The sequence below is a fragment of the Chiloscyllium plagiosum genome, chromosome 2 (genome assembly GCF_004010195.1).
Source record: "Chiloscyllium plagiosum isolate BGI_BamShark_2017 chromosome 2, ASM401019v2, whole genome shotgun sequence".
NCBI classification, from domain to species: Eukaryota; Metazoa; Chordata; class Chondrichthyes; order Orectolobiformes; family Hemiscylliidae; genus Chiloscyllium; species Chiloscyllium plagiosum.
This window is the reverse complement of record NC_057711.1, coordinates 21139208-21163848: the sequence shown is the minus strand read 5'-3', so window position 1 is coordinate 21163848 and position 24641 is coordinate 21139208. Positions and strand designations below refer to the sequence as shown.

General features: G+C 40.6%; 1 protein-coding gene across 21 annotated transcripts in view; it reads right to left on the bottom strand.

Moving 5' to 3' along the window:
• The window catches only part of LOC122557375 (teneurin-3), a 2612756-nt gene that overhangs the window by 2409958 nt on the left and 178157 nt on the right, over positions 1–24641 (bottom strand). The window contains exon 1 of one of the 21 annotated variants that reach the window (XM_043705030.1): positions 24553–24580. The exons of the other annotated variants lie outside the window; for them this stretch is intronic. The gene's annotated coding sequence lies outside the window, so the exon portion shown is untranslated. Of the gene's footprint in view, positions 1–24552; positions 24581–24641 lie in introns of those variants that run through there. 21 annotated transcript variants of the gene reach the window in all.

Genomic DNA, 24641 nt, shown 5'->3' with positions numbered 1-24641 from the left:
GTGTATGGAATGAGCTGCCAGAGGATGTGGTGGAGGCTGGTATAATTGCAGCATTTAAGAGCATTTGGATGGGTTTGGAGGGATATGGGCCGGGTGCTGACAGGTGGGACTAGATTGGGTTGGGATATCTGGTCGGCATGGACGGGTTGGACCGAAGGGTCTGTTTCCATGCTGTGTACATCTCTATGACTCTAAGTCAAGTGATTGTGAGTTCAAGCATTATTCGAGAGATACAACCTTGACTAACACTTCAGTGCAGCACTGAAAGACAGTAATACTGCTTGAGATGCCATCCTTCCAGTGAAACATTAAACTGAGGCCCATCTGTCCTCTCAGGAGGAAATACAAGGTTTCATGGCAAAGACCAAGAAACCTTTTCCAACATGCATCCTTCAAGCAACATGATTAAACCCAATTGTTGGATTTCATTGCTGTTAGTGGACATTGCAATGAAATTGACTGCTGCAGTTTCTGCACAATAACTTCATTTCAAGAATGCTTCATTGGCGGTGTCATGCTTTATAAAAATGTGATTCTTTATTTTATTTTTTCATTGCTGTCGTCTTTTTCCATTGCACTAACTACCTCCTTCACTTAATATAAATCTCCATTGACTTCAATCTCTCTTCAGAGCCATACAGACAGTCATCCGAGTCCACTTCCTGATGTTTTCTCACTGTGAACTCTGGTTGCAGTCAGGAGTTGTCTGTTTGTTCAGAAATAATTTTGTGCTACAGATGAAGACAATTGGTCTCCTGTCAGAACTGGAACTCGGAGGGGTTTTTTGAAATCACAAAGGCTTTAGTCACAGTAAATAAAGACAAAGAGTTTCCAGTGATGGATGGATCAGTAAACAGAGGACACAGATTTAAGATAACTGGAAAAAGAAACAGAGGTTATATTTTCTCATGTAGACAGTTATTATCAGGTGGAGTGGACTCTCAGAAAGGGTGGAGGAAACAGATTCAATAACAAACATTGCAAAAGTAATACGAAAGAAAAGAATGAGTAAGTGGGACAAATTAAATAGCACTTTAGAGGAGCTAGTAACAGACGCAATGGCCTGTTTGGTCCCTCTCTATGCAGTATCATTGTATGACTCCACTTGCAGCATTCAGCATACAGATACAGTTCCTTACACCAAAGCAGCAGTATCAGCTACAGATTTCAGCTGAGACCAATGATAAAAAGATCAAGAAGCAGAGCAACGAGTGAATTCTTGAATAGATCTCTTGGGGCACGAAATCAGTTTGTGCGTCATAAACGCAATGAGTTTGCTGCCCCAAGTGATTAGTAGGGTTAACTTGCATACGGTGCTTACAAATCGCTATCCCCCTGCAGCTCAGTTACTTATTTCATAAAGCTTCCAAGACATTAAGATGGAAAGGGGTTTGCATATTTTTTGCATCTCAGACTTAGAATGTTCTTTCTTTTTCAAAGTTTGCTCTAACATCAAGAAGGAGTGCTTGAACCCAGTGGCAACTTGAATCACTGCAAGTCCATGTGATTCCAGACCATATCAATGTGGTCAAATGTTAACTGCTCTTAAAGGAGTTATGAATGGGCAACAAATACTGGCCAATGATGCCCACAAAATCCCATGAGTTAAGAAAAGACAACATCATACACAGGTTAACAATTCACTGTTTGTGGCACTTTGTCCTGTACAGAATGATAAGTATGTTTGGCAATGTAAAAACAGTGACTTCTGCATTTTGGAAATGATAAAGGTGCCATACAAATGCAGGTTTCTTATGATATTTTATGTGCCAGTTATTCAAGGTTGCCATATTCTTCATTCAGTATAAGAAACCTGCATCTCAAAAACTCCATAAGAATATGCTGAACATTTCCAGGTAACTATCAATTCAAATAGTTTATAAACAATATTCAACAAGAACTATTGAGATATCAAAGAAACTCCATTCATTTCTTTGACACTAATAGATATGCTCATCACAGAAAAATACCTCTGTACATAGTCAACAGAGCAGTAATTATACAACTAAAGTAGAAGAAGAAAGCTTCCTGATTGTGTCCATGAGGAATGATCCACTTGCTGCGTCCAAGTCCATGCTCACCTGCTTCTTACAGCCAGATATTTCAATTCATCCCTTTGTACAATTCCACCAAAAGGCTTGTAACATCTTTGTTATTTCATTTTTAGATGTAAATGAATGGAGTATGTTACATGCAACTAATCTAATGATTGCTGCTTAATAGGATCCCAAATATTGCTGGAAAAATACACTTGTCTTGCGCTCATCAGGACATTACACAAGAATTTAAATTCAAGATAAAAACCAGCATTCGTATTGCAAGGAGGATTGGTGATTAGTTGACAAGTAGATTCTAGTTTGTAGAGATGTTGCCATGGAGAAAGCACCCATTAATGCTGATTGACAGTTAACTGCCAGGCTATGAAACTTTAAACCAGGCAAGTTGACTCTGATTGGTCAGGGCATTGCTCTCAGAAACAAACTAACAAGTGGCACTATTTTATTAAATTTAAACTGCTGCAGTGTGTTTACATGTTCTTTTTGTCTGCAACAAACAGGACCCTATGTATCACTGCCTGTCGCTTCCAATACATGCAAGTGTGGTACACTGCCAACCCAAATGACAATCCGAAATAGGTTTTCACCATACTTTCCCCCACATTCTGAACAAAGTCTGGCTGGCAACTGTCAATCAATTCCCCTCATAATCAATCATAACATTCTATTCGCTTTCCTCGTTGTTGTATCTCCAGGTAAGCTTTTTGCAATTCATCCACAAAGACAAGCAGAACCCCCAGCATTCCACAATCTCTCACCATTTCAAAATATGTTTATTTTTGATTTTTCCTGCAAAAAGAGAAAATTTCACATCTTCCCACATTATACTCCATTTGCCTTTTGTCTTTATTCATTCACTGGATGTATTTTTTTTGTAGCCTTCTTGTGTACTCTTCACAACTTACGTCACTATCTTTGTGTCGTCAACAAATTTGGTAATCATGCCTTCATCTAAATTACTTTTGTAATTTATTGACAATTTAAAGTACAACAATGATCCCTGTGGCACACCACTAAATACATAATGTGAACCTGAGAAAGACCCATTGCTGCTCACTGTCTACTTCCTGTCAACCAACCACTTTTCTATGCATGCCAATATGATATCACTTATACTATGATCTTGCTCCTTCCTGTATCTCCAACTTTCCTCTAACCCAACATCCTGGCACTCCATAAATTTTGATGTATTCCCAACTCTCTCTCACACTGGTCACACTGGTCACTGGTGGTCACAACTGCAGCAGCCTAGGCGCAAAGCTCTTGATTTCCAATCCTAAACCAGACCTCACCACGTTTCTCTCCTTGCATTAAGATGATTTTTAAAGATTTCCCATTTCTTTGAACTGTTGCACTATTCTAACTGCTTCTCATATGGTGCAGAGTCAAATTTTGTTCGTTGGTCACTTCAATGAAGTACCTTTTGGATATTTTACTACTTTAAAGGCACTATACAGATGCACATTGTTGGTGTAAATGAAGTAAATCTGATACATAACTCTCTGTTGAAATTATAAACTATAGTGGGTAGTTGTAAACACTCTTGTGCCACAGGAAGAAAATAAGGTTCTTTCCTGGTACCCCATTCAAAGCATCTTTCAACCTGGCTAACTTGCGTCAACTGCTTTTGGTTTTACCCAACAGATTGGCACGCCCAAAAAATTGTTGCCAGTTCAATTTAACAGCACTTAGTTATGCTTCTTGTCAAATTGTGTCACTTGGGAGTGCTCATGTCTCTGACTCAGAACATTATACATTCAACCTCTTCTTCAAAATTAGTGGAAAAATGAACTTGACGCTCCAGCGCAGTTGCCAAGTGATTGTCCCAATGTTGACAGTAATAACGTACTTTGAAGGACCTTCTAAACTGGGGGTCTCTCTACTTGTGCTGAGGACTATGTGAAAACTCACAGCAAAACAGCTGACACAGCGGGAAGAACAAAAGATTTAATATTCTTCCCCTGCTGAAAAGCACCAATGAATAGGTCGTTGGTATTATTGCTGCTTGCAGGTAGCTGTTTGTGTTATGAATCTATAATTTCACAATTCATATGTCTCAGTATGATAATTTTAGGTTTTCGGAATTGAATTTTCAAAGTAAGTGGAAACAAACAGGTTTCGACAAACTGGTAAACAAAGCTTACAGCAATTACAATTCAAAGGTAAGTCCATATTTACTGAAAGCGTTATAATGAACAATGTTGAAAGAACAAGGACTTCTTAACTTTTTTTAGTGGAGCCAAGATTTCTACATTTGTTTTCATTACGGGTGAAGTTATTTGTCGGTCTCATATTCAAGAAAGGTTTGAAAGCAAATGATAAACAAAGGGCGATCTTAATGCATCTGTATACTTTTCAGGTCAAAAGATGGATTTAAAGTGGAATTTAATTTTTTGGTATCTCTACCTGGAACATCTTAGGTGTGCCACAATGCCATAGTAATACATGGCAAGGAAGCAGTCTTTTAGCTTGGGATTAGCTGTGTGTTTTTTCTCAGAGAAAGTTGTTCAGATCAGAAGGTTGTGAGAAGCTAGTGGTGTACCCACAGGAAGCCATAGCAAGGAGAGGGAATTAGGGACAGGGGTTTTCCTGATTGAGAGTGATCGGGAATGAGAGTTACTGTGTGTGGGGCTCAAGCTTGGGAATGAAAAGTCCAAAACCATAAGAAATTAAAATTAATGTCAAATTTGCCTGGTAATGCTAGAAGAACAGTTGAATTCTCACAGATTTGGAAATCTAAGTGCCAGACATGAAAGTTGAAAAGTTAATTCATAGGAGCAATTACCATCTTGGTTTGCTCTGAGGAAAAATACAGGGCCCTTCAAAATCTTGGAAATAATAGGGGAACTCTGGAACGTATAGGGAATTGTAAAACAGACTAGGGAAATGGGTCTGTTAAGAATATTGTGTTTAAATAACAAACATGTATGATAGATAGCATTGAATTAGCCTTACTTGTCTTGTTTAATTTTAGTGCAGAATTTTTAAAATCTGGAGTTCAGTGTCACTTTCACACAGAGAGACTGGTGAAATAACAATATGGGGTCTTTATTCCTCTGCTGGAGGAAGAGGGCCTCATCTTCCACCGAGGAACCATCCAACCACAAGGGATGAACTCTGATTTCTCCAGTTTCCTCATTTCCCCTCCCCCCATCTTGTCTCAGTCCCAACCCTCGAACTCAGCACCACCTTCCTAACCTGCATTCTTCTTCCTGACCTCTCCGCCCCCACCCCTACTCCGGCCTATCACCCTCACCTTGTCACCCTCACCTTGACCTCCTTCCACCTATCGCATTTCCAACGCCCCTCCCCCAAGTCCCTCCTCCCTACCTTATATCTTAGCCTGCTTGGCACACTTTCTTCATTCCTGAAGAAGGGCTCATGCCCAAAACGTCGATTCTCCTGCTCCTTGGATGCTGCCTGACCTGCTGCGCTTTTCCAGCAACACATGTTCAGCTCTGACTCCAACATCTGCAGTCCTCACTTTCTCCTCTTTATTTCAAGAAAAAGCAATTAGCTGGGAGATCTTATTTTTGTATTCACATATGGAATACTGATTTGCTGGCTGGTCCAGAATTTATTATGTTTTAATATTGGCATTACTCCTCAATATGCAACAATGTTTTGCATGCTTGGCATCACATTAACTACACTCGTCTGATTTACGAGGTCAGATATTTCTGAAATAAAGTGTAAACGTACATGTTAGTATTAATGCACAAATCAATGAGCATCTGGCAGTAGAAAGAAGCTCAATTAGCACACATTCTTGTCTCTCATTGCAAACGTGGCCTCTCATATGTAATTTTGACATGACTTTCATGAAATTGCAGTGTTTGTCCATGGATTGCTCATTAAATTCTACCACAGAAAGCTAAGCCGCAAAGTTAACACAGCACAGTCATGGTTAATGACTTCTTGATGAAGAGCTTATGCCCGAAACGTCGATTCTCCTGCTCCTCGGATGCTGCCTGACCTGCTGTGCTTTTCCAGCAACACACTCTCGACATTGTTAATGATGGCCAATCAACCATTCTTGTACAGATAACAATTGTCGGTGCGATGAGATTTTAAAGATGTAAAATTTTAAATTACACATTGTTTTTATAATTTTCCTTTCAGCCTTTCTTTATTCTTTCTCTCTCTGTTAATAAAATAATTCTCCCCTTCCTTGCATCTCTCTTTCAGAACCTGACTTGATGTTGAATTTGTCTCTTCAACATCAGCTTGCTTCTCAGTCTGTTCTTATTTATTTCTGAACCCTGAGATCTCAAGAGCTATACTGCTTATGATATAATTAACCAATATTCCAGATTTCTTGTTGCCTCTCTTATATTCCAACAACATTGCCGGAATTTTTTTAAAAAATATGAACACTAATTGGGTCCCACTCCAGCAAAAAAATCCCAAAGAGCTGCAGATGCTAGGAACAAAAACCAGAAACAGAAATTATTGGGAAAACTCAGCAGGTCTGGCATCATCTGTGGAGAGAAAACAGTGTTAACATTTTGAGTCCAGTGGCCCTTCTTCACAACCAGCAAACTGGTCCTTTTGCACACCACAGAAGGCCGGTGTATGGTAAACACGATAACGGTTCAGAAAGAGTTAATGTTTGGAGACTGTTCCTCCTAATCTGATAATATCATAGACAGATTCAAAGAGATCTACAATACAGAAAAGTCCCTTTGGCCTAAGTGACCACACCAGTCAAAAACAGCCACCTTTTCCCAACCCATTTTCCAGCCTGTGGCCGATTGCCTTATATGTTTCGGCATCACAAGTGCCCCACATCAAAATATTTCTTAAATATTGGGAGGGTTCCTGCATCTATCACCCATGCAGACCATTTATTCCAGATTCCCACCACCTAATGGATGAAATAGTCTTCCCTGATTTCTCCTACAAACCTACTTCCCCGACCTTAAATCTATGCCTCCCAGTCATTGATCTTTCCATCAACGGGAAATGTTTCTTCCTGTCTATCCTATCTGTGACCTTCATAATTTTAAACATCTCAATCATGTCCCCTCTCAATCTCCTCTACTCTGAGGAAGACATCTCCAATCTGTCCAATTTCTTTTCATGATGAGAACTCTCCAAACCAGGCAACATCCTGGTAAATCTCCTCTGCACTTTCTCCAGTGCAGTCACATGCCTTCTAAAATGTGGGATCCAGAACTGAATACATTAGTCTACCTGTGGCTTAACCAACATTTCATATAATAGGAGCATAACCTTCCCGTTCTTGAACTCTATGCCACCACAAATAGAGGCAAGCGACCCATGTGCTTTCTTTACCACTATCTAACTATTCTGTCAGACAAAATGACAATGTTGACGAGGACAATTCTGAGATACAGGTTATTAGACTAGACAGGATTGAAGTTTATCAGGAGGAGGTGTTAGCAATTCTGGAAAGTGTGAAAATAGATAAATCCCCTGGTCCGGATGGGATTTATCCTAGGGTTCTCTGGGAAGCTAGGGAGGAGATTGCAGAGCCTTAAGCTTTGATCTTTATGTCATCATTGTCTACAGGAATAGTGCCAGAAGATTGGAAGTTAGCAAATGTTGTCCCCTTGTTCAAGTAGGGGAGTAGAGACAACCCTGGTAATAATAGACCAGTGAGCCTTACTTGTGTTGTGGGCAAAGTTTTGGAAAGGATTATAAGAGATAGGATTTATAATCATCTGGAAAGGAATACTTTGATTAGGGATCGCAGCATGGTTTTGTGAAGCATGGTTGTGCCTCACAAACCTTATTGAGTTATTTGAGAAGGTAACCAAAGAGATGGATGAGGGTAAAGCAGTTGATGTAGTTTATATGGATTCCAGTAAAGCATTTGTTAAAGGTTCCTCACAGTAGCTTATTGTAGAAAATACTGATGCATGGGATTGAGCATGATTTAGTGATTTGGATCTGAAATTGTCCAGCTGAAAGAAGACAGAGGACGGTGGTTGATGGGAAATGTTCATCCTGAAGTTCAGTTACTAGTGGTGTAGCACAAGGATCTATTTTGGGGCCACTGCTGTTTGTCATTTTTATAAATGACCTGAATAATAGCACAGAAGGATGAGTCAGTAAATTTGCGGATGATACTAAAGTCAGTGGAGTTGTGGACAGTGCAGAGGATATTGCAGGTTACAGAGGGATATAGATAAGCTGCAGAGCTGGGCTGAGAGTTTAATGCTGAAAAGTGTGGAGAGTTTAATGCTGAAAAGTGTGAAGTGATTCATTTTGGAAGGAGTAACAGGAGTACAGAGCAGTGTGGATTTGCAGAGAGGTCTCAGTGTCCATATCCATAGCTATCTGAAAGTTGGCATCCAGGTTGACAGGGTTGTTAGGACAGTGTTAGCTTTTATTGGTAGAGGGATTGAGTTTTGGAGCCATGAGGTAATGTTGCAGCTGTACAAAACTCTGGTGTGGACGTACTTGGAGTATTGTGCACAGTTCTGATCGCCACTTTATAGGAATGATGTGAAAGCTTTGGAAATGGTGCAGAGGAAACTTCCCAGGATGTTGTCTGGTGTGAAGGGAAGGTCTTATGAGGAAAGGCTGAGGGACTTGAGGCTGTATTTGTTAGAGAGACAAAAGGTTAAGAGGTGACTTAATAGAGGCATACAAAATGATCAGAGGATTAGATAGGGTCGAGAGCCTTTTTCCTCAGATGGTGATGGCTACCATGAGGGGACATAGCTTTAAATTGAGGGGCACAATATATAGGACAGATGTCAGAGGTAGGTTCTTTACTCAGAATACCAAGGGCATGGAACACTCTGACTGCAACAGTTGTGGACGCGCCATCAAAAAGGACATTTAAATGGTCATTGGATAAACACTGCTCTGGCAGCTCATTCTATACACACACCATCCTCTGCTCGTTAGGTCCCTTTTAAATAATTGCCCTCTCACCTTAAACCTCTTCCATCTAGTTTTGGACTCCCCTACCCCAGGGAAAAGACCTTGTTTACTTATCCTATCCATACTCATCATGATTTTATAAACTTCTACAAGGTCACTCCTCAGCCTCCGATGTTCCAGGGAAAATAGCCCCAGTGCATTCAGAATCTCCCTATCGCTCAAACCTTCCAAAAATTGGCAATATCCTTGAAAATATAAATTGTGGATCCAATTTGTCAAATTATCTTGGGTTCTGAACTGTCACTCTCCCAAGTGGAGCCTTATCAAAAGCCTTCCGGAAGTCCAAGTCGACTGCATCAAAAACATTGCCCTCATCTACATATGTGGCCACCTCTTCAAAAAATGTTGGTCAGACATGAACTCCCCTTATCAGAATCATGCTGACTATTCTTGATTAATCTCTCCCTCTCCAAATGTAGGTTAATTCTGTCCCTCAGAATGGTTTCCCCACCACCAAGGTTAGACTGACCAGCCTGTAGTTTCCTGGTTATCCCTGGCCCCTTCTTCAATAACAGTACTGCATTGCCTGTCCTCCAGTCCTCTGGCATCTCTCCTGTGGCCAGAGTGGAATTTAAAAGTTTTGTAAGTGGCAGAATGGTGCAGGGATAAGGCAGAACATCTTCACACCTCATGGAGAGTAGATCTTCAGCCCCAGGGCGCCTCATAATCTTAATAACAGTGTCTGATCAACTAATGTAAAATTGTTTTTAACCAGACTGTTCAAACACTTTGTGATACACTGTCAGAGCAGGTGAGACTTGAACCTAGACAGAGAGAGACACAAGCACGTAGCTAATATCCAATTACCATACTGCAACAATTATATCTTGTTCAATCATGTGTCATGATGTTGAGATTCAATAGTGGAAATGAATTGGGCCCTTAGATCCTGCCAAAGGAGAGGAGAGAGAATAAGTGCAGCATCTTTTTTGTTTCAAATACCACAATGGGATTTTTTTTTTACTGTTGCAAGTGTTGGCACAATTTGTAAAAAGAAAGGAATTGGCAAAGCTGGTTTATTTGTTTATGATTATCTTTGTGCCACTCATGTAGTCAACACTGGGTTGGAACTTAGCCGTGATCTTCACGCTGCCTGGAACTTTGGAGGAGAAAATACGAGACACAGCTGCATGTCAGCAGTCATGGGCAGAACAGTTTAAGTAACAAGAAAAATAAATAAATGGGAAACATTTTGAGAATGGTACAATGTAACATTAACCCAGCAAGGCATAATACAATGGTTGCAGACAAGCTTGGTGATGAATTGTCTGAGATACATTTTCACAGCACCCTGCTTGCACTGGTTCTTCCCACTTATCCTGAAACTTATTCACAGTTCTCCCCACTGTCTCGGAACGTATGATATAGTGAAAGTCACCTCGAACGTCTTACTACACATCCTACAATAAAACAGAATTCAGATTCCTGTGCCTTCCTTACTTTTCACTCCTTTTACGAGAAAAGTAGGGCCTTGTTTTGCACACACCCAAACACATCTCAAACACTCATGATTTGTTTAGTTTAGGTTGAAAAAGAATCTAAGGCTAGAGTTTGCTTTACAGATGGAATTCCTGATGGAATACTGATGAGTAACTTTACTGGATATGTAACCAGAAATTAGATCACTCACACAAAGTTGATTTAAGTTAGAGACAAAAACAAAAAAAAAATCAACAAGTCATGACTCATATACAATCATCTGTTAATCCTATTGTAGAAGTTGGCATAAAATCATAAAATCCCTACAGTGAACATAATGCCCATTTGGCCCATCGATTCTGCACTGATCGTCCAAAAAGCATTCCACCCTTCAACTTGTCCCCATTAACCCATAGTTACCATGGCTACTGTAATGATTGTAATGAGATCAACTCAGTAGATATCATACAATATGTGTTCCCTTGATTGAAGCTGTTAACCTGGTCCAATCAGGGAGCCCTGGTTGACAGATATAAAGAGGAAGGTAAGGGGCATGGGGTGGACCGAGAACCAGAAGGTGGGTAGGGGCGGGCTGCCTTAGAGTGGTCGGAAGGTGGGAGGGATGGGGGCTTGCTGGGTCTGTATTGTCTGCACTTTGTATGTAACAGTATTGTCTAATGTACAAATGTCATTGTCACTGTCTTGCCATAAGTGGAACTGGGATTTGAGGTTTGTCCTCATCTCCCTGTAAAATGGTTGAATGGTAGGGTTTGGGACCTAGCTTTGCTGCTCCTCTCCCTTGTAACATTGCTGTCTCTTATGTACAGCTGTAAATGTTTTTTGTAAACTGTTTGTTTGTAATTTGTTTAATAAAATATATATAACCAGGAAAAAAAAAATAAAGAGGAAGGTAAAAATAAGCATTACCGCAGTTAGGCGGTAGTGTGGGGATTTAAAAAAAATAAAATAAAGAGGAGGGTTCCCCCTCCAACTCTATTTTGATTTAGTCCCTACCCTCCCCTTCACTGTTTTTGATCACACAGCACTGCCCTTTGATGTGAAGGGCAGTGTTTGTCACTGGCCACCCGGGTGTTTTCCTATCTTCCTGGTGGTGGAACTTGAATAAAAAGAAGATAAAGAGGAAGGTAAAAATAAGCATTACCGCAGTTAGGCGGTAGTGTGGGGGTTTAAAAAAAATAAAATAAAGAGGAGGGTTCCCCCTCCAACTCTATTTTGATTTAATCCCAGCCCTCCCCTTCACTGTTTGACCACACAGCACTGCCCTCTGATGTGAAGGGCAGTGTTTGTCACTGGGCACCCGGGTGTTTTCCTATCTTCCTGGTGTTGGAAATTGAATAAAGATTCGTGCACTTTGTGTCTTTCAGTGTGTCTCACACCTGCGCACACACACACCATGGGTTCTGGGGAAAAAAAATATATAATAAGCACTACCGCACTTAGGAAAAAAAAAGAAAGAAAAAAAAAGAAAAAAAAAGAAACATCTGTGGCTCACTGTTTTGATCACAAAAAAAAGATAAAGAGGAGGGTAAAAATAAGCATTACCGCAGTTAGGCGGTAGTGTGGGGTTTTTAAAAAAATAAAATAAAGAGGAGGGTTCCCTCTCCAACTCTATTTTGATTTAATCCCAGCCCTCCCCTTCACTGTTTGACCACACAGCATTGCCCTTTTGTGAAGGGCACTGCTTATCACTGGCCACTCGGGGTTTTTTTCCTATCTTTCTGATGATGGAAATTGAATAAAGATTCATATACCTTGTGTCTCTCACTGTCTCACACCTGCACACACACACTATGGGTGCTGGGGAAAAAATAATAATAATAAGCACTACCGCAGTTAGGCGGTAGTGTGGGGGAAAAAAAGAAAAAAGAAAAAAAGAAAAAAAAGAAAAAAGAGGGGGTTCCCCCTCCAACTCTATTTTGATTTAATCCCTGCCCTCCCCTTCACTGTTTGATCACACAGCATTGCCCTTTTGTGAAGGGCACTGCTTGTCACTGGCTCCTCGTGTGTTTTCCTATCTTCCTGGTGATGGAAATTGAATAAAGATTCATGCACTTTGTGTCTCTCACTGTGTCACACACACACCATGGGTGCTGGGGAAAAAATAAGCACTACCGCTATAAAATCCCTACAGTGAACATAATGCCCATTTGGCCCATCGAGTCTGCACTGATCGTCCAAAAAGCATTCCACCCTTCAACTTGTACGGTTAGGCGGTAGTGTGGGGGTAAATACAAAAAGAAAAAAAAATAAAGAGGAGGGTAAACTGGCCATAAGCAGGTCCAGGCAGCGGGCTGTGATGGGGGTCATTAGGGCCGACTGCCTGCCCCTCTTCGCGGTTACGTTCGGGCCCGAGTAACCTTGGAGAAGGAGCACGCGGTGTCCACCAACACCCTGGAGTTGTTCAGGGAGAGGTGGGTGCCACAGGGAGTCGAGTGCATTATTTTCCCCTCCAATTCTATTTTGATTTAATCCCTGCCCTCCCTTTCACTGTTTGATCACACAGCATTGCCCTTTGATGTGAAGGACACTGCTTGACACTGGCCACTTGAGTGTTTCCTTTCTTCCTGGTGGTGGAAATTTGAATAAAGATTCGTGCACCTTGTGTCTCTCACTGTGTCTCACACAAAAAAAAGAAAAAAATATAAACAGGAGATTAAAAAGAAAGAGGAGGGTAAGGGCATTGCTTGTCACTGGCCACTCGGGTGTTTCCTTTCTTCCTGGTGATGGAAATTGAATAAAGATTCGTACACCTTGTGTCTCTCACACCTGCACACACACACCATGGGTGCTGGGGAAAAATAAGCAGTTAGGCAGTAGTGTGGGGGAAAGGAAAGAAAAAAAAAACACAGGAGCATCAGAGGTTCTGTTTACTCTGAGAAAAAAAAGAAAAAAATACAGAGGAGGGTTACCGCAGTTGGGCGGTAGTGTGGGGGTAAAAACAAAAAAAAAGGAAAAAATAAATAAATAAATAGGAGTGTGAAAGGTTCTGCTTACTCTGGGAGCTGGATCAGTGTCAAGGACTCTTAAAAAAAATAAAGAGGAGGGTTAGAGGTTCTATTCACTCAGCACTGGCTCTGAAGAAGCCGGACCAGTGTCAAGTATAACACATGTAAATAAAGGGTGACTTGGTGATAGGATATTGGCCTCTGTGGAGTTATTTCAGCTACTCCAATTTAGCATGGCCAATCCATCTAACCAACACATCTTTTGGCAATGGAAGGAAACTGGAACACCCTGTAGAAACCCACACAGACCTGCTGAGAACATGCAAACTTCAGACAGACAGTCACTCAAGGCTTGAATCAAACCTGAGTTAGGCAGCAGTTCTAACCACTGAGCCACTGAAAATGGTGGATATGGCAAGCATTTAAGAAAATGGGAATAAAATAGATATGGAAGAGAATAGAAGACCAGAAAGTTTAATATGGAAGGACCACTGACAATTCTGGTCATATTAATTGTCGAGGTCTAACCAGGGTGGACACTGGAAAACTCATCATTAACCATCCTTAGGTTTTTCCATCATGGACTTCCTTGACGTGGAGGTTGCAGGATCCCCATCTACCACTCCATTAGCTGACAGAATACCCACCCAGCCTCCAGACTCAACACAAGGGAAGCCATAGAATACCATGCAGTTGTTTGATGTATGGAATGTTGGGAGTCTGTGGAGGTGTGTGGTGGAGGTGTAGTTAGCTCAAAAAAAACAAATAAAAGTATGGTCCTGGAGACCCCAAATGAGAACAGGAAGTGCTGGAGAAACTCAGCAGGTCTGGCAGCATTTGTGGAGAGAGAAACATAGTTCATGGACTGAATCTTATTAGAAATCAGGTAAATCTCAGTTCCATTGGGTTTCACGGAGGGTTTCTCTCGATGAGGATAAGTGAATTTCCTCACATGATCACACCAAATATGCCTCATTAACAAAGTTCCGATGGTCCGATGCTGGTGGTACTCTCAGAGTCATAGAGTACAGCATGGAAGCAGATCCTTCAGTCCAACCCATCCATGCTGACCAGATATCCCAACCCAATCTAGTCCCATCTGCCAGCACCCGGCCCATAAGACTTTGCCTATTTACCCTATCCATGCCCTTCATAATTTTGTAAACCTCTATAAGGTCACCCCTCAGCCTCTGACACTCCAGGGAAAACAGCCCCAGCCTGTTCAGCCTCTCCCTATAGCTCAAATCCTCCAAATCTGGCAACATCCTTGTTAATCCTAAAGTGCTCCCTACTGAAACTTCAATCACCTGGTCGGGCTCATTCCACAACCGGCCAAGTGGTTGAAGTTTCAGTAGGGGAGTACTTTGGGAATAGTCATCTCAATTCCGTAAATTTTAGACTACTCATGGACAAAGATGAGAGTGGTCCGAAAAGAAGAGTGCTAAATTGGGGCAAGGCCAACTGTAGCAACATTTGGCAGGAGCTGGGAAATATGGATTGGGAGCAGCTGTTTGAAGGTAAATCCATTTTCGATATGTGGGAGCCTTTTAAAGAGAGGTTAATTAGAGTGTAGGACAGACATGTCCTTGTGAAAATGAGGAATAGAAATGGCAAGATTAGGGAACCATGGATGACAGCTGAAATTGTGCAACATGAACTAGTTACACTTGGTTTCTGTTCTGTTTTTGATTGGAATTCAGGAAGTCTTCAGGAGATTTCAAGACCAGTGCCGACAGCACCGTGTCTTGAATTACATCATCCCTTTCATGTGGAAAAGGTTCTTGCTGCCCAATACAGTCTGTTCTGACCCTCCAAAATGCATCCCACCCAGACCCAGCTCCCTTACCTGATCCCGGCAACACTGCATTTCCCAAAGCTAATCCACCTCACTTGCACAGCCCTGGATAATGTGGGACAATTTAGCATGGCTAATCCACTTATGCTGCATATCTTTGGACTGTGAGAGGAACTGGAGTGCCCAGAGGAAACCCATACGGACATGCAGCCCCGAGGAAGTTCTGAGAAAGGGTCACTGGACCTGAAACATTGATTTCTCTTCACAGGTGCTGCCAGACCTGCTGAGCTTTTCCAGCAATTTCTGTTTTGTTTCATTTAAAACCATGACTTTTTAAAAAAAAATGTCTGGTTTGATTTTTACCCTTGATAAGTTTCTTCGCTTTTTATTGCTATTTAGGTCTGTTTTCTTGCATTACTTCTTAAGATCCAATTAAGTTTTTCACAACTTTCCTCCTTCCAGCTGTTATTTTGTTTGCAGTAACTGAGAAATCCTATTGAGGATTCCAATGTGCTACCAGAAGTTTTGAGAATGATGAACAATTCTTCAGGGGATAAAGATAAGGCAGGCATGACATATGCATTTGTACTTATCACAGGATCCACATCTACTGCTTGAATATACCCTTGTGACACATCGGAGATTTGTTGTAAAGGTAATCAGGGCACAACTTAGCTCACAGGAATGGGGTCTCAGCACTGTATAAAAAATACTGCTACACAGATTTTTGTAAAAACAGTATGACAGTGCAATGTTTCATTTACTAGACTCAGACATAAGGGCCTAATAATCAGCGGATTATGAGGTCAAATGTGGCAGCTTGAGAACTTAAATACCATTTTATTTCAGAAGAAATGCAAGTGAGCATGAAGCTCTCAGATTGCTGTGGAAATCACAATCCATTCCTTCATAAATGCAACACCAGTCCCACATCTACCATTCAATTGTATTGATACAGATTGACAATTAATACTGTTTTTCTTTCTTTATTTGTTCACAGAAGGTGAGCTTCACTGGTTGAGCCCATATCTCTTGCCCATCCCGCATTGCCCTTGTGATGTTAATGTTGAGCTGTCTTCTTGTACTGCTGCAGCCCACATAAGTCTTGTTACAGCCACACTGCTGTTATGGAGGGAGTTGCAATGCCACCCAAACTGCAAGATTTATTTTGAGAAAGTTGGCTGAGATCAGACTCATCACGTCAGTAACGGTAGTTTAGATTACATTAGGAAATACCTCCACTGGATTGTGGAAAGAAAGAATCAGATCAACAAAACACAAAGTGTTTCTTTGGAGTCAGGGTTCCCTTGGTGCAGAACATCACATTTTGAATCTGTGTGCAGTACAGACTATAGATGCTGATTACCCCCACTTGGATAGGCAAGATGATTCTGCTCAATCTTCTGGACCTGCCTGCAGGCACCTCTTCCCTGATCTTTTGAACTGCCAAAATAACATGGCTGTCTCCGCCTGTGCTTTTTTCACATGTCCATGATTGATTCCACATTCTCTATTGTAGGTTATTGTTTCTGAGGCCCATCCAGATTAGTTATCATTGTGATACAATAGGAAGTTGATAGTGGCCTTTCACCTTCATCTGACACAAATTAAGTTTCAATCTTCTCCTTTAGCCAGTAACATAGCAACAATCTGGCAACTCCATTGTCTCGTGGTGTTGGCCTCTCCTTTACTAACGAGATGTGTGAATCCCACAGATGCCTGTGCAACATCCGTACCTCTGCTCATAATAATTAACTATTTTCCACAAACATGATACTATCAGCTGTCTACATTCCAAATCACATGACCTGCAACAGCCATCCGAATGCTTTGTTTGTGTCCCATTGTTTAAAAGAATTATTTGAAATTTCATAGCATAACAAATCTGTCGTGGGTATGACAATACCCAACGCAAAATAGTCTGCTTAATTTAGTTATAAACTTTATTATTCCCCATAATGTGGGAAAAGAATGACAATATGTTTCACTGAGCTCTCTCTCTGCACAACGGACTTTAAAAATGTATGTTCTCTTCATGCCAATGCCATGGAGTTAAGTAGCATAGGCCCTCTGCTGGTGGCAAGCTAAAGACTCATTAGCTGGACTCAATCAATTGGAGATAAGTCTAAATTTTTCTCCAGGGTCAAGTGTATTGAATACCTGCAATTACTGGCAATTAACAAGCTGTCCAACCAGTCATCAAATATACCATTTAACAGAATAACATACACAAGCCTGCGTTTAATCAACATAAGCATATTGAATTCACCTCGGGTGCAACATCAGTAATCAGTCAGGTAATGCCTGTTCTGATCTTGATTTCACACTGAATCTATATTAGCTAGCTGGCTACATGAGTTTGTCATTAATTACATCAGACCCAATAAAATAATACCATTCAAAATTACTTTGTGGTCACAATAATTTGGGAAATATCTTTTAAGCTTAGCATCCCTGCTTCTCCTAAGTTTGTGTGCATGCTGCTTCTGTCATCAAATCCCAAACAAATTTCGATTTTATTTTCATTATTACAGTTAGTTTTTCAAACTTGCTGTGTGCAAATTAGTTGCCATGATACTTTAAATAAAACAGTGACAGCATGCCTTTAATAATTTTGTTTTCTGCAAAATGCTTTGGATTGTCCAAGGATTGCAAAATGTGCCACGTAAATGCAATGCTTCATTTATCTCATGACCCAATCGATAAAAGTACGCTGCAGCTAAGGCAGCATCTGTGGAGAGAGGAACAGGATTAACATTTTAGTCTGCAAACAGGAAGTGATGGAGAAGCTCAGCAGGTCTGGCAGCAACCGTGAAGAGAGAAAGACAGAAGGAGTTCACATTTCAATACAGTGATTGAGAAAAATGGACAAGGAAAGGTCTTTGTGATATAATAAAGTGGGGAGAAGCAAGTCAAAACTTAAGTGAAGGATAAGAGAAGGAGAGAAGCCAAGGGAAATTAGAGATCACATACATCGGATTAAAAGATGAACTGAGTGGTAATATTTGTACATCAGTGAGATAGATCAAAATGAGATGTTAATAGCAGAATATAGGTCAATTGTGTTGACAAGAAAATGAGGGAAACCAGACAGTGAAGGGGAATGGGGGACAGAGGGAACAAAATGAAGAACCAGAGTTAACAAGCTGAAATTGTTGAGCACAACATAGAGTCCAAGAATCTGTAAAGTTGCTAAATGGAAAATGAGGTACTATTTCTCCAGGGTGTGTCAGGCTTCACGGGAACACTGCAGCAGGCCTAAGATAGAAATGTAAGCATGAGAGCAAGATGGTATATTAAAATGGAAAGCAACCAGAAAATCGGGTTCATACTTATGAATGAAACAGGGGTGTAACACAAAGCAGTTATCCCAGTTTGCACTTCCCCACATGGAGGAGACAACTTTGTGGTCACAATATGCAGCAAATGAAATTTGACAAAGTACAGGTAAATCATTGCTCTACCTGGAAGAGGAATTTGAGGCTTGAACAGTAACGACAAAGGAGGTAAAAGGAAAAGTGTTATCTCTCTTGTGTCTGTATGGGAAGGTGTCATGGGAGGGGATGAAGTGTTTCAGGTGATAGAGGAGAAGAAGAGGTGCCAGTGATGGGGTTAGAGGTGGCAAGAATGATCCTTTGAACTAAATTGAATGTTGCCTTTCTATGATTTTGAACTGAATGATCTTTCATCAGAGCTGGAAACGACTGTAGAGATTTAACAGTTTATAAGGAAGTACAAAGCTGTGCAAAAGCCAGGGTGGAGAGTCCGTGTCAAGGGTAATGGAATACATTCTGGAAACTGGAGTTGAGGTCATAGTCAGATCAGCTTGATCTGATTGAATGGCAGAGCAAGGTTGAATGGCAGGGTGACCCACTTCAACTTCATTTCTTGTGTACTCAGAATTATAGAACTGCTGCAGTGCAGAAGACGACCATTTGGTCCATCATACCTGCACTGGTTCTATTACATACTGCCAATCGTCTGCCCTTTCCTCATATCACTGTCTCCCATTTCTATCCAAACAATCAATCAATTCCCTCCGGAATCCATCAATTGAACCTGTGTCCACCACATTTCCAGGCGTATCCTAACTACTCACTGTGTGAAAAAAACATTTTCTCACATCACCCTTAAATCTATGCCTTCTGACTCTTCTTTATGAGTGAGAACAGCTTCTTCCTTTCTACTCTCTCCAGCCCACTCATTATTTGTAAACTTCTTCAAGTCTCCTCTCAGCCTTCTTATCTCCAAGGAGACCAGTTCCAATTCTTCAAACTATCCTCATCAGTGAAATTTCTCATTTCCGGAACATTCTTGTAAATCATTAATGCAATCTCTCCAATTCATTCACATCTTTCCTATTATGTGGGACCCACAACCATACGTTACACTGCAGCTGAGGTCTAACAAGTTCAACATCACCTCCTTGCTCTTGTGCTCCCTATGCCCCTATTAATAAAATCAAGAACACCACATGCTTTATTGACTGCTTTCTCCACCTAACCTGTCACCTTCCATGATCTGTGCACATAGGTAGCTATGTCCCTCTACTCTTGCACTCTTTAGAATTGTACTCCCTATTTTATATTGTCTTGCAGTTGTGAGAAGATTTGTAGCTCAGGTTGAGGTTCTGGATGTAGGTTTGTTCGATGAGCTGGAAGGTTCATTTCCAGACGTTTTGTCACCCTACGAGAAATCATCTTCAATGGGCCTCCAGGCGAAGCACTGCTGATAATTCCTGCTTTCTATTTATATGTTTGGGTTTCTTTGGGTTGATAATGTCATTTCTGGTGGTGATGTCATTTCCTGTTCTTTTTTTCCAGGAGTGGGAGATGGTGTCTAACTTAATGTCTTGCAGTATTCTTCCAAATAAAGTGCAGCAGCAAAAGGACTGTGATGTCACTTTGGTAATATCATTGAGCACTCAACAGAATATAGGAAGTTCACACCAGAAAGGAAAAGTAAAGTTAGAGGAGCATGAGATGAAAACTCGTACCGAACATAAAAGCAATCCAAAAGTCTTCTATAAGTACATCAAAAGAGGAGAATGGGCCAATTAAAGACCAAAAACGGGACATATGCATGGAAGCAGATGGCAAGGCTGAGGTAGTAAATGAATAACTTGCACCTGTCATTACTAAGGAAGAGGATTCTGCCAAAGTCATAATTAAAGCTGTGATATTGGATGAGCTGAACATGAGCTAAACAGGTGACAGATAATAAGAAGGCTGGCTGTCTTTCTTGTTGATAATTTGCCAGGACCAGATTGGATGTATCTGAAGAAAGTGAGGTAGAAATGGCAGAGACACTGGCCATATCTTTCACCAAATTGGTACCCAACTTTTAGGTATGTCTCATGCTGTTCCTGGAAGGTATCTTGATATTTCATATTGGACCTTGGTTTAATGGTAAAGGTAGAATAAAAGATGTGCTGGACCATAAGGCTGGATATTTTTGAGCCAACCCATTCAGAGATGCTATGACATATCTTTGGAGCAGGTGGGACTCAAGCCTGGGCTTTCTGGCTCAAATATGGGGACACTATCCCTGCACCACACGAGCCCTGGGTTATAGGTTACATATTATGTTTGAATTCAGTTCAGCTGCTGATGGTTTAGTTTTGAACTGCTAAGTCTACTCTTGCCTATTCCTTGGACAAATATGGATGAATTAGAGAAGGCCAGCATGGATTTGCTAAAAGCAGACCAATCTCTACGTGACATGACAGTACAGAGTGTTGATGAGGGCAGTCTGGTTTATGTGGTATACATGAACCTACCACTTAAGGACGAAAGAGGGAGGAGTGCAGCTCGGCCATTCAGCTCCCGAACCCTCCCCCCAAGCCTGCCCTGCTATTCATCATGATTGTAGTTGATCTGCCCCAGGCGTTAACTCATCTTTCTTGTCAAAGTCATACAGATGTACAGCACGGAAACAGACCCTTCAGTCCAACGCGTCCATGCCGACCAGATATCCTGACATAATCTATTCCCATTTGGCCCATATCCTTCTAAACCCTTCCTATTCATAAACCCATCCAGATGCCTTTTAATTGCTGTAATTGTAGCCTCCACCACTTTCTTTGGCACCATACATGCACCACCCTCTGTGTGAAAAAATTCCCCTTGGGTCCCTTTTAAATTTTTCCCCTCCCACCCTATATCTATGTTCTCTAGTTCTGGGCTCCCCCCACCCCAGGGGAAAAAAAAAACTTTGTCAAGTTACCCTATCCATGCCCCTCATGATTTTTTAAACCTGTGTATGGTCATCCCTCAACGTCTGACTCTCCAGGAAAAATAGCCCTGGCCTATTCAGTCTCTCTCTGGAGCTCAAACCCTCCAACCCTCTAACAACTGATCATAGCCAATAACTCCTTGATATGTAAAACAAAATCAGTCTACCTTAGTTTTTAAATACCTTCAGGAATATATCCACTGAGATAGAGGATTCCAGACTTTCTAAACACCACAACTAATGAAAATAAAGGATTTTAAAAAGGTGGTGAGAAAGTAAATAAAACTGCTTGAGAGCATGAGAAACTTTATTTTCAAAGTCCTCTTTGAAAACAAAACGGTAGGGAAAAGATTTGACAAAAGTGTACAAAATTGTACACAGCAGATAGAGAGAAACTGCTCCCCTTGGTGGAAGGGGAGTGTGCCGGATCTGTCCAATTTAAGTCAGAAGTCAAACGATACCTAATTATTGTCCAACAGGTTTATTTAATGTCACAAGGTTTCAGCTGACTTCTGACTTTATCCATCCCAGTCCAAAGCTGGCATCTCCACATCATGCCCAATTTAAAATACATGGCAAAAGGAGAAATGGCAACAGGAGGGGGAAAAATGCGAGTGATTCAAATTTTATCAGGGGGAGATTTGGAGGCAGATTTAATTCCAGATTTTAACAGAGAATTTGGAAGACAAACAAATGAGGAGGAAAAGAAATACAGAGCTAAGAGAAAGAAAAGGATTTATGACGATGTTCACAGAGCTGAACGGCCTTCCCGTAAACAATAACAATTCTATAATCCTTTGATGTTTCAGAGCAGCATTAAACATGGTGGCTCAATGGTCAGCACTGCCTCAAAGCACCAGGGACTCAGGTTTGATTCCAGCCTCGGGCGATTGTGTGGTGTTTGCACATTTTCTCCCCGTGTCTGCAGGGGTTTCCTCCGGGTGCTCTCGTTTCCTCCCACGATCCAACGATGTGCAGGTTAGGTGAATTGGCCATGCTAAATTGCCCTTAGTGTTCAAGGATGTGTAGGCGAGGTGTATTAGTCAGGGAAAATGTAGAGTAATAGAGATGGTGAATGGGTCTGGGTGGGATACTCTTCAGAGGGTTGGTGTGGACTTATTGGGCCAAATGAACTGTTTCCACACTGTAGGGATTCAATGATTCTCTGAATAGTACAAAAACAAAGTACTGTGAATGATGGAAATCTGAAGCATAAAAAGAAAAATGTTGGAAATACTCAGCACACCTGACAGCTTACATGGAGAGAGAAACAGAGTTAATGTTTTGGTCTGAGATGTATTATCCGAACTGGAAAAGTTAGAAATGTAATAGACTTCGAATGTGTGAAATGAGCACAAAAAAATGGTGCGGAAAGTGAAGATGTGGAAACACTATTGTTTCTTTGGGAGTGAGGTGAAGGGGAGAAAGTGAGGTGAATGAAATGGAACAACCTCTGTAGAGGACAGTTTTAACTGTGATGATAGAGAATACACAGTTGATGGGAACTAAGACATATTTGCAGCACTAATTTGGAAGGTTGCATTTTCAGAAGAGACTTAGCAGAGACAGCAAACCCAGGAAAACAGAATGGAGGAAGTTTGGACAAGGTAGCTGTGGACATCAATAAGTTCCTTGACTGTAAAGCACATGAGACTTTGTTCCCACAGTTTATTACTTGCTGGTGACATCTACAATACATACGGCAGGAGATTTGCTCCCAAAACTGTTGTTTGCTTTTAATTTTCACTGACCTAGGTGTGAGTAGGATTTGTACAATTAAATCAGAGCCACTGTGTGATTTTTTTTTTCATCGAAACATTTTAAAACCTATAACCTATAACCAAATCCTGGTCTCAAAAAAAGTGATTTGCATCACCTTTGAAAAAGCTGAGTTTACCAGTATTTTGTATTTTCTGCTTAAAAGGTTCCAACATGCCATAAAAAAAGTCATAGAATCAAATCTGTACAATCCTTTGTGTCTGCGCCAGTAATCTGATAAGTTATTCAGCACATTCCAAACCCTCAATACTTCATAGGTAGTCCTACATTTATTTTAGATTTGTGAAATTCAATTCCATTTGAAACTTACTGCTCAAACTGCTTTGACCATCCTTTTCGAGATTATAGCAATTTAGCCAGTGAAAACAATCTCATTGTACTCTCTTGTCCCTACCCTTACCTTTTTTGCCAATTATTTTAAATCTGTGTCCTCTGATAATGACCCTCCTGCCTGTGGAAACAATTTGCCTTTATCTACTCTTATCTGCAACTTCTCATTTCATCATTGTGTTGCCTTTGAAACACTTGTTGATAGATGTGGCTGTAGTGTACATTTTGCAAATAATTTTGAGAGGTCCACGATTCTGAAATCAAATCGTACATGTGAGATTTGATTCTGATCATAATTTCACAATAACATAGCTGCACTCCAAGCCTTTTCATGTAATATTTGCTATTTTACTATTCCTTGGGAGTCTTCACATTTTGCTGTGCTTTCCTCAATTATATATTTTTTAAATATATATATTTGTAATACAGTTTGCTGCTGAAAAGTAATACAATGAACACAATTGAAGGGATTCTCTACATTGGTACCATAGTTTGATCATTGCTTATCTTGTACACTTATTGCCAGTTGCTAGGATCTTCTGCATAAATCTGTGACTGCAACTTTATTCCTTTGTAAATCACACTCCTGTACTCATATTGTTTTCGCAGAGCAATTACATTTCTGATTTGTCTTAACAACACTTGAGACATAGAAACAAATGCATGTCTTTACCTTAAACATTACATTTTAAATTAACAAATCCAAAAGCTTTTAACAGCGCCAGAACCAATACAATATCATCATCGAGCAATACACCTGAAATGTGAATCTCATTGCGTTCCAAGCTAATAAATGATTGGAGTTTTTGATTAAAGGTCACTGACCTGGAAAATCAACTTTTTCCACAGCTGCTATCTGATCTTGCTGAGTTTTCCAGAATTAGTCTTTTTTTTTGTAGCCTTTTTATATTTTAAGCATACCAAGAAAATGTCACTAAACCTCTCTCAACAGTTTGAAGACAAGTTTCATTATTCAATGTAACTTGATGGCAGCAACAAATACTATTCAGTTACTGACAAAAAAAATGGAACAGCAAAACAAGTATATACTGACCTTCAATGAGTCTGTCCTTAGTCTGAAAGTCACACTGCATTAAACAAAATGTCACCTTTGGCCTCTAACTTCACTTAGCTTACATTAAT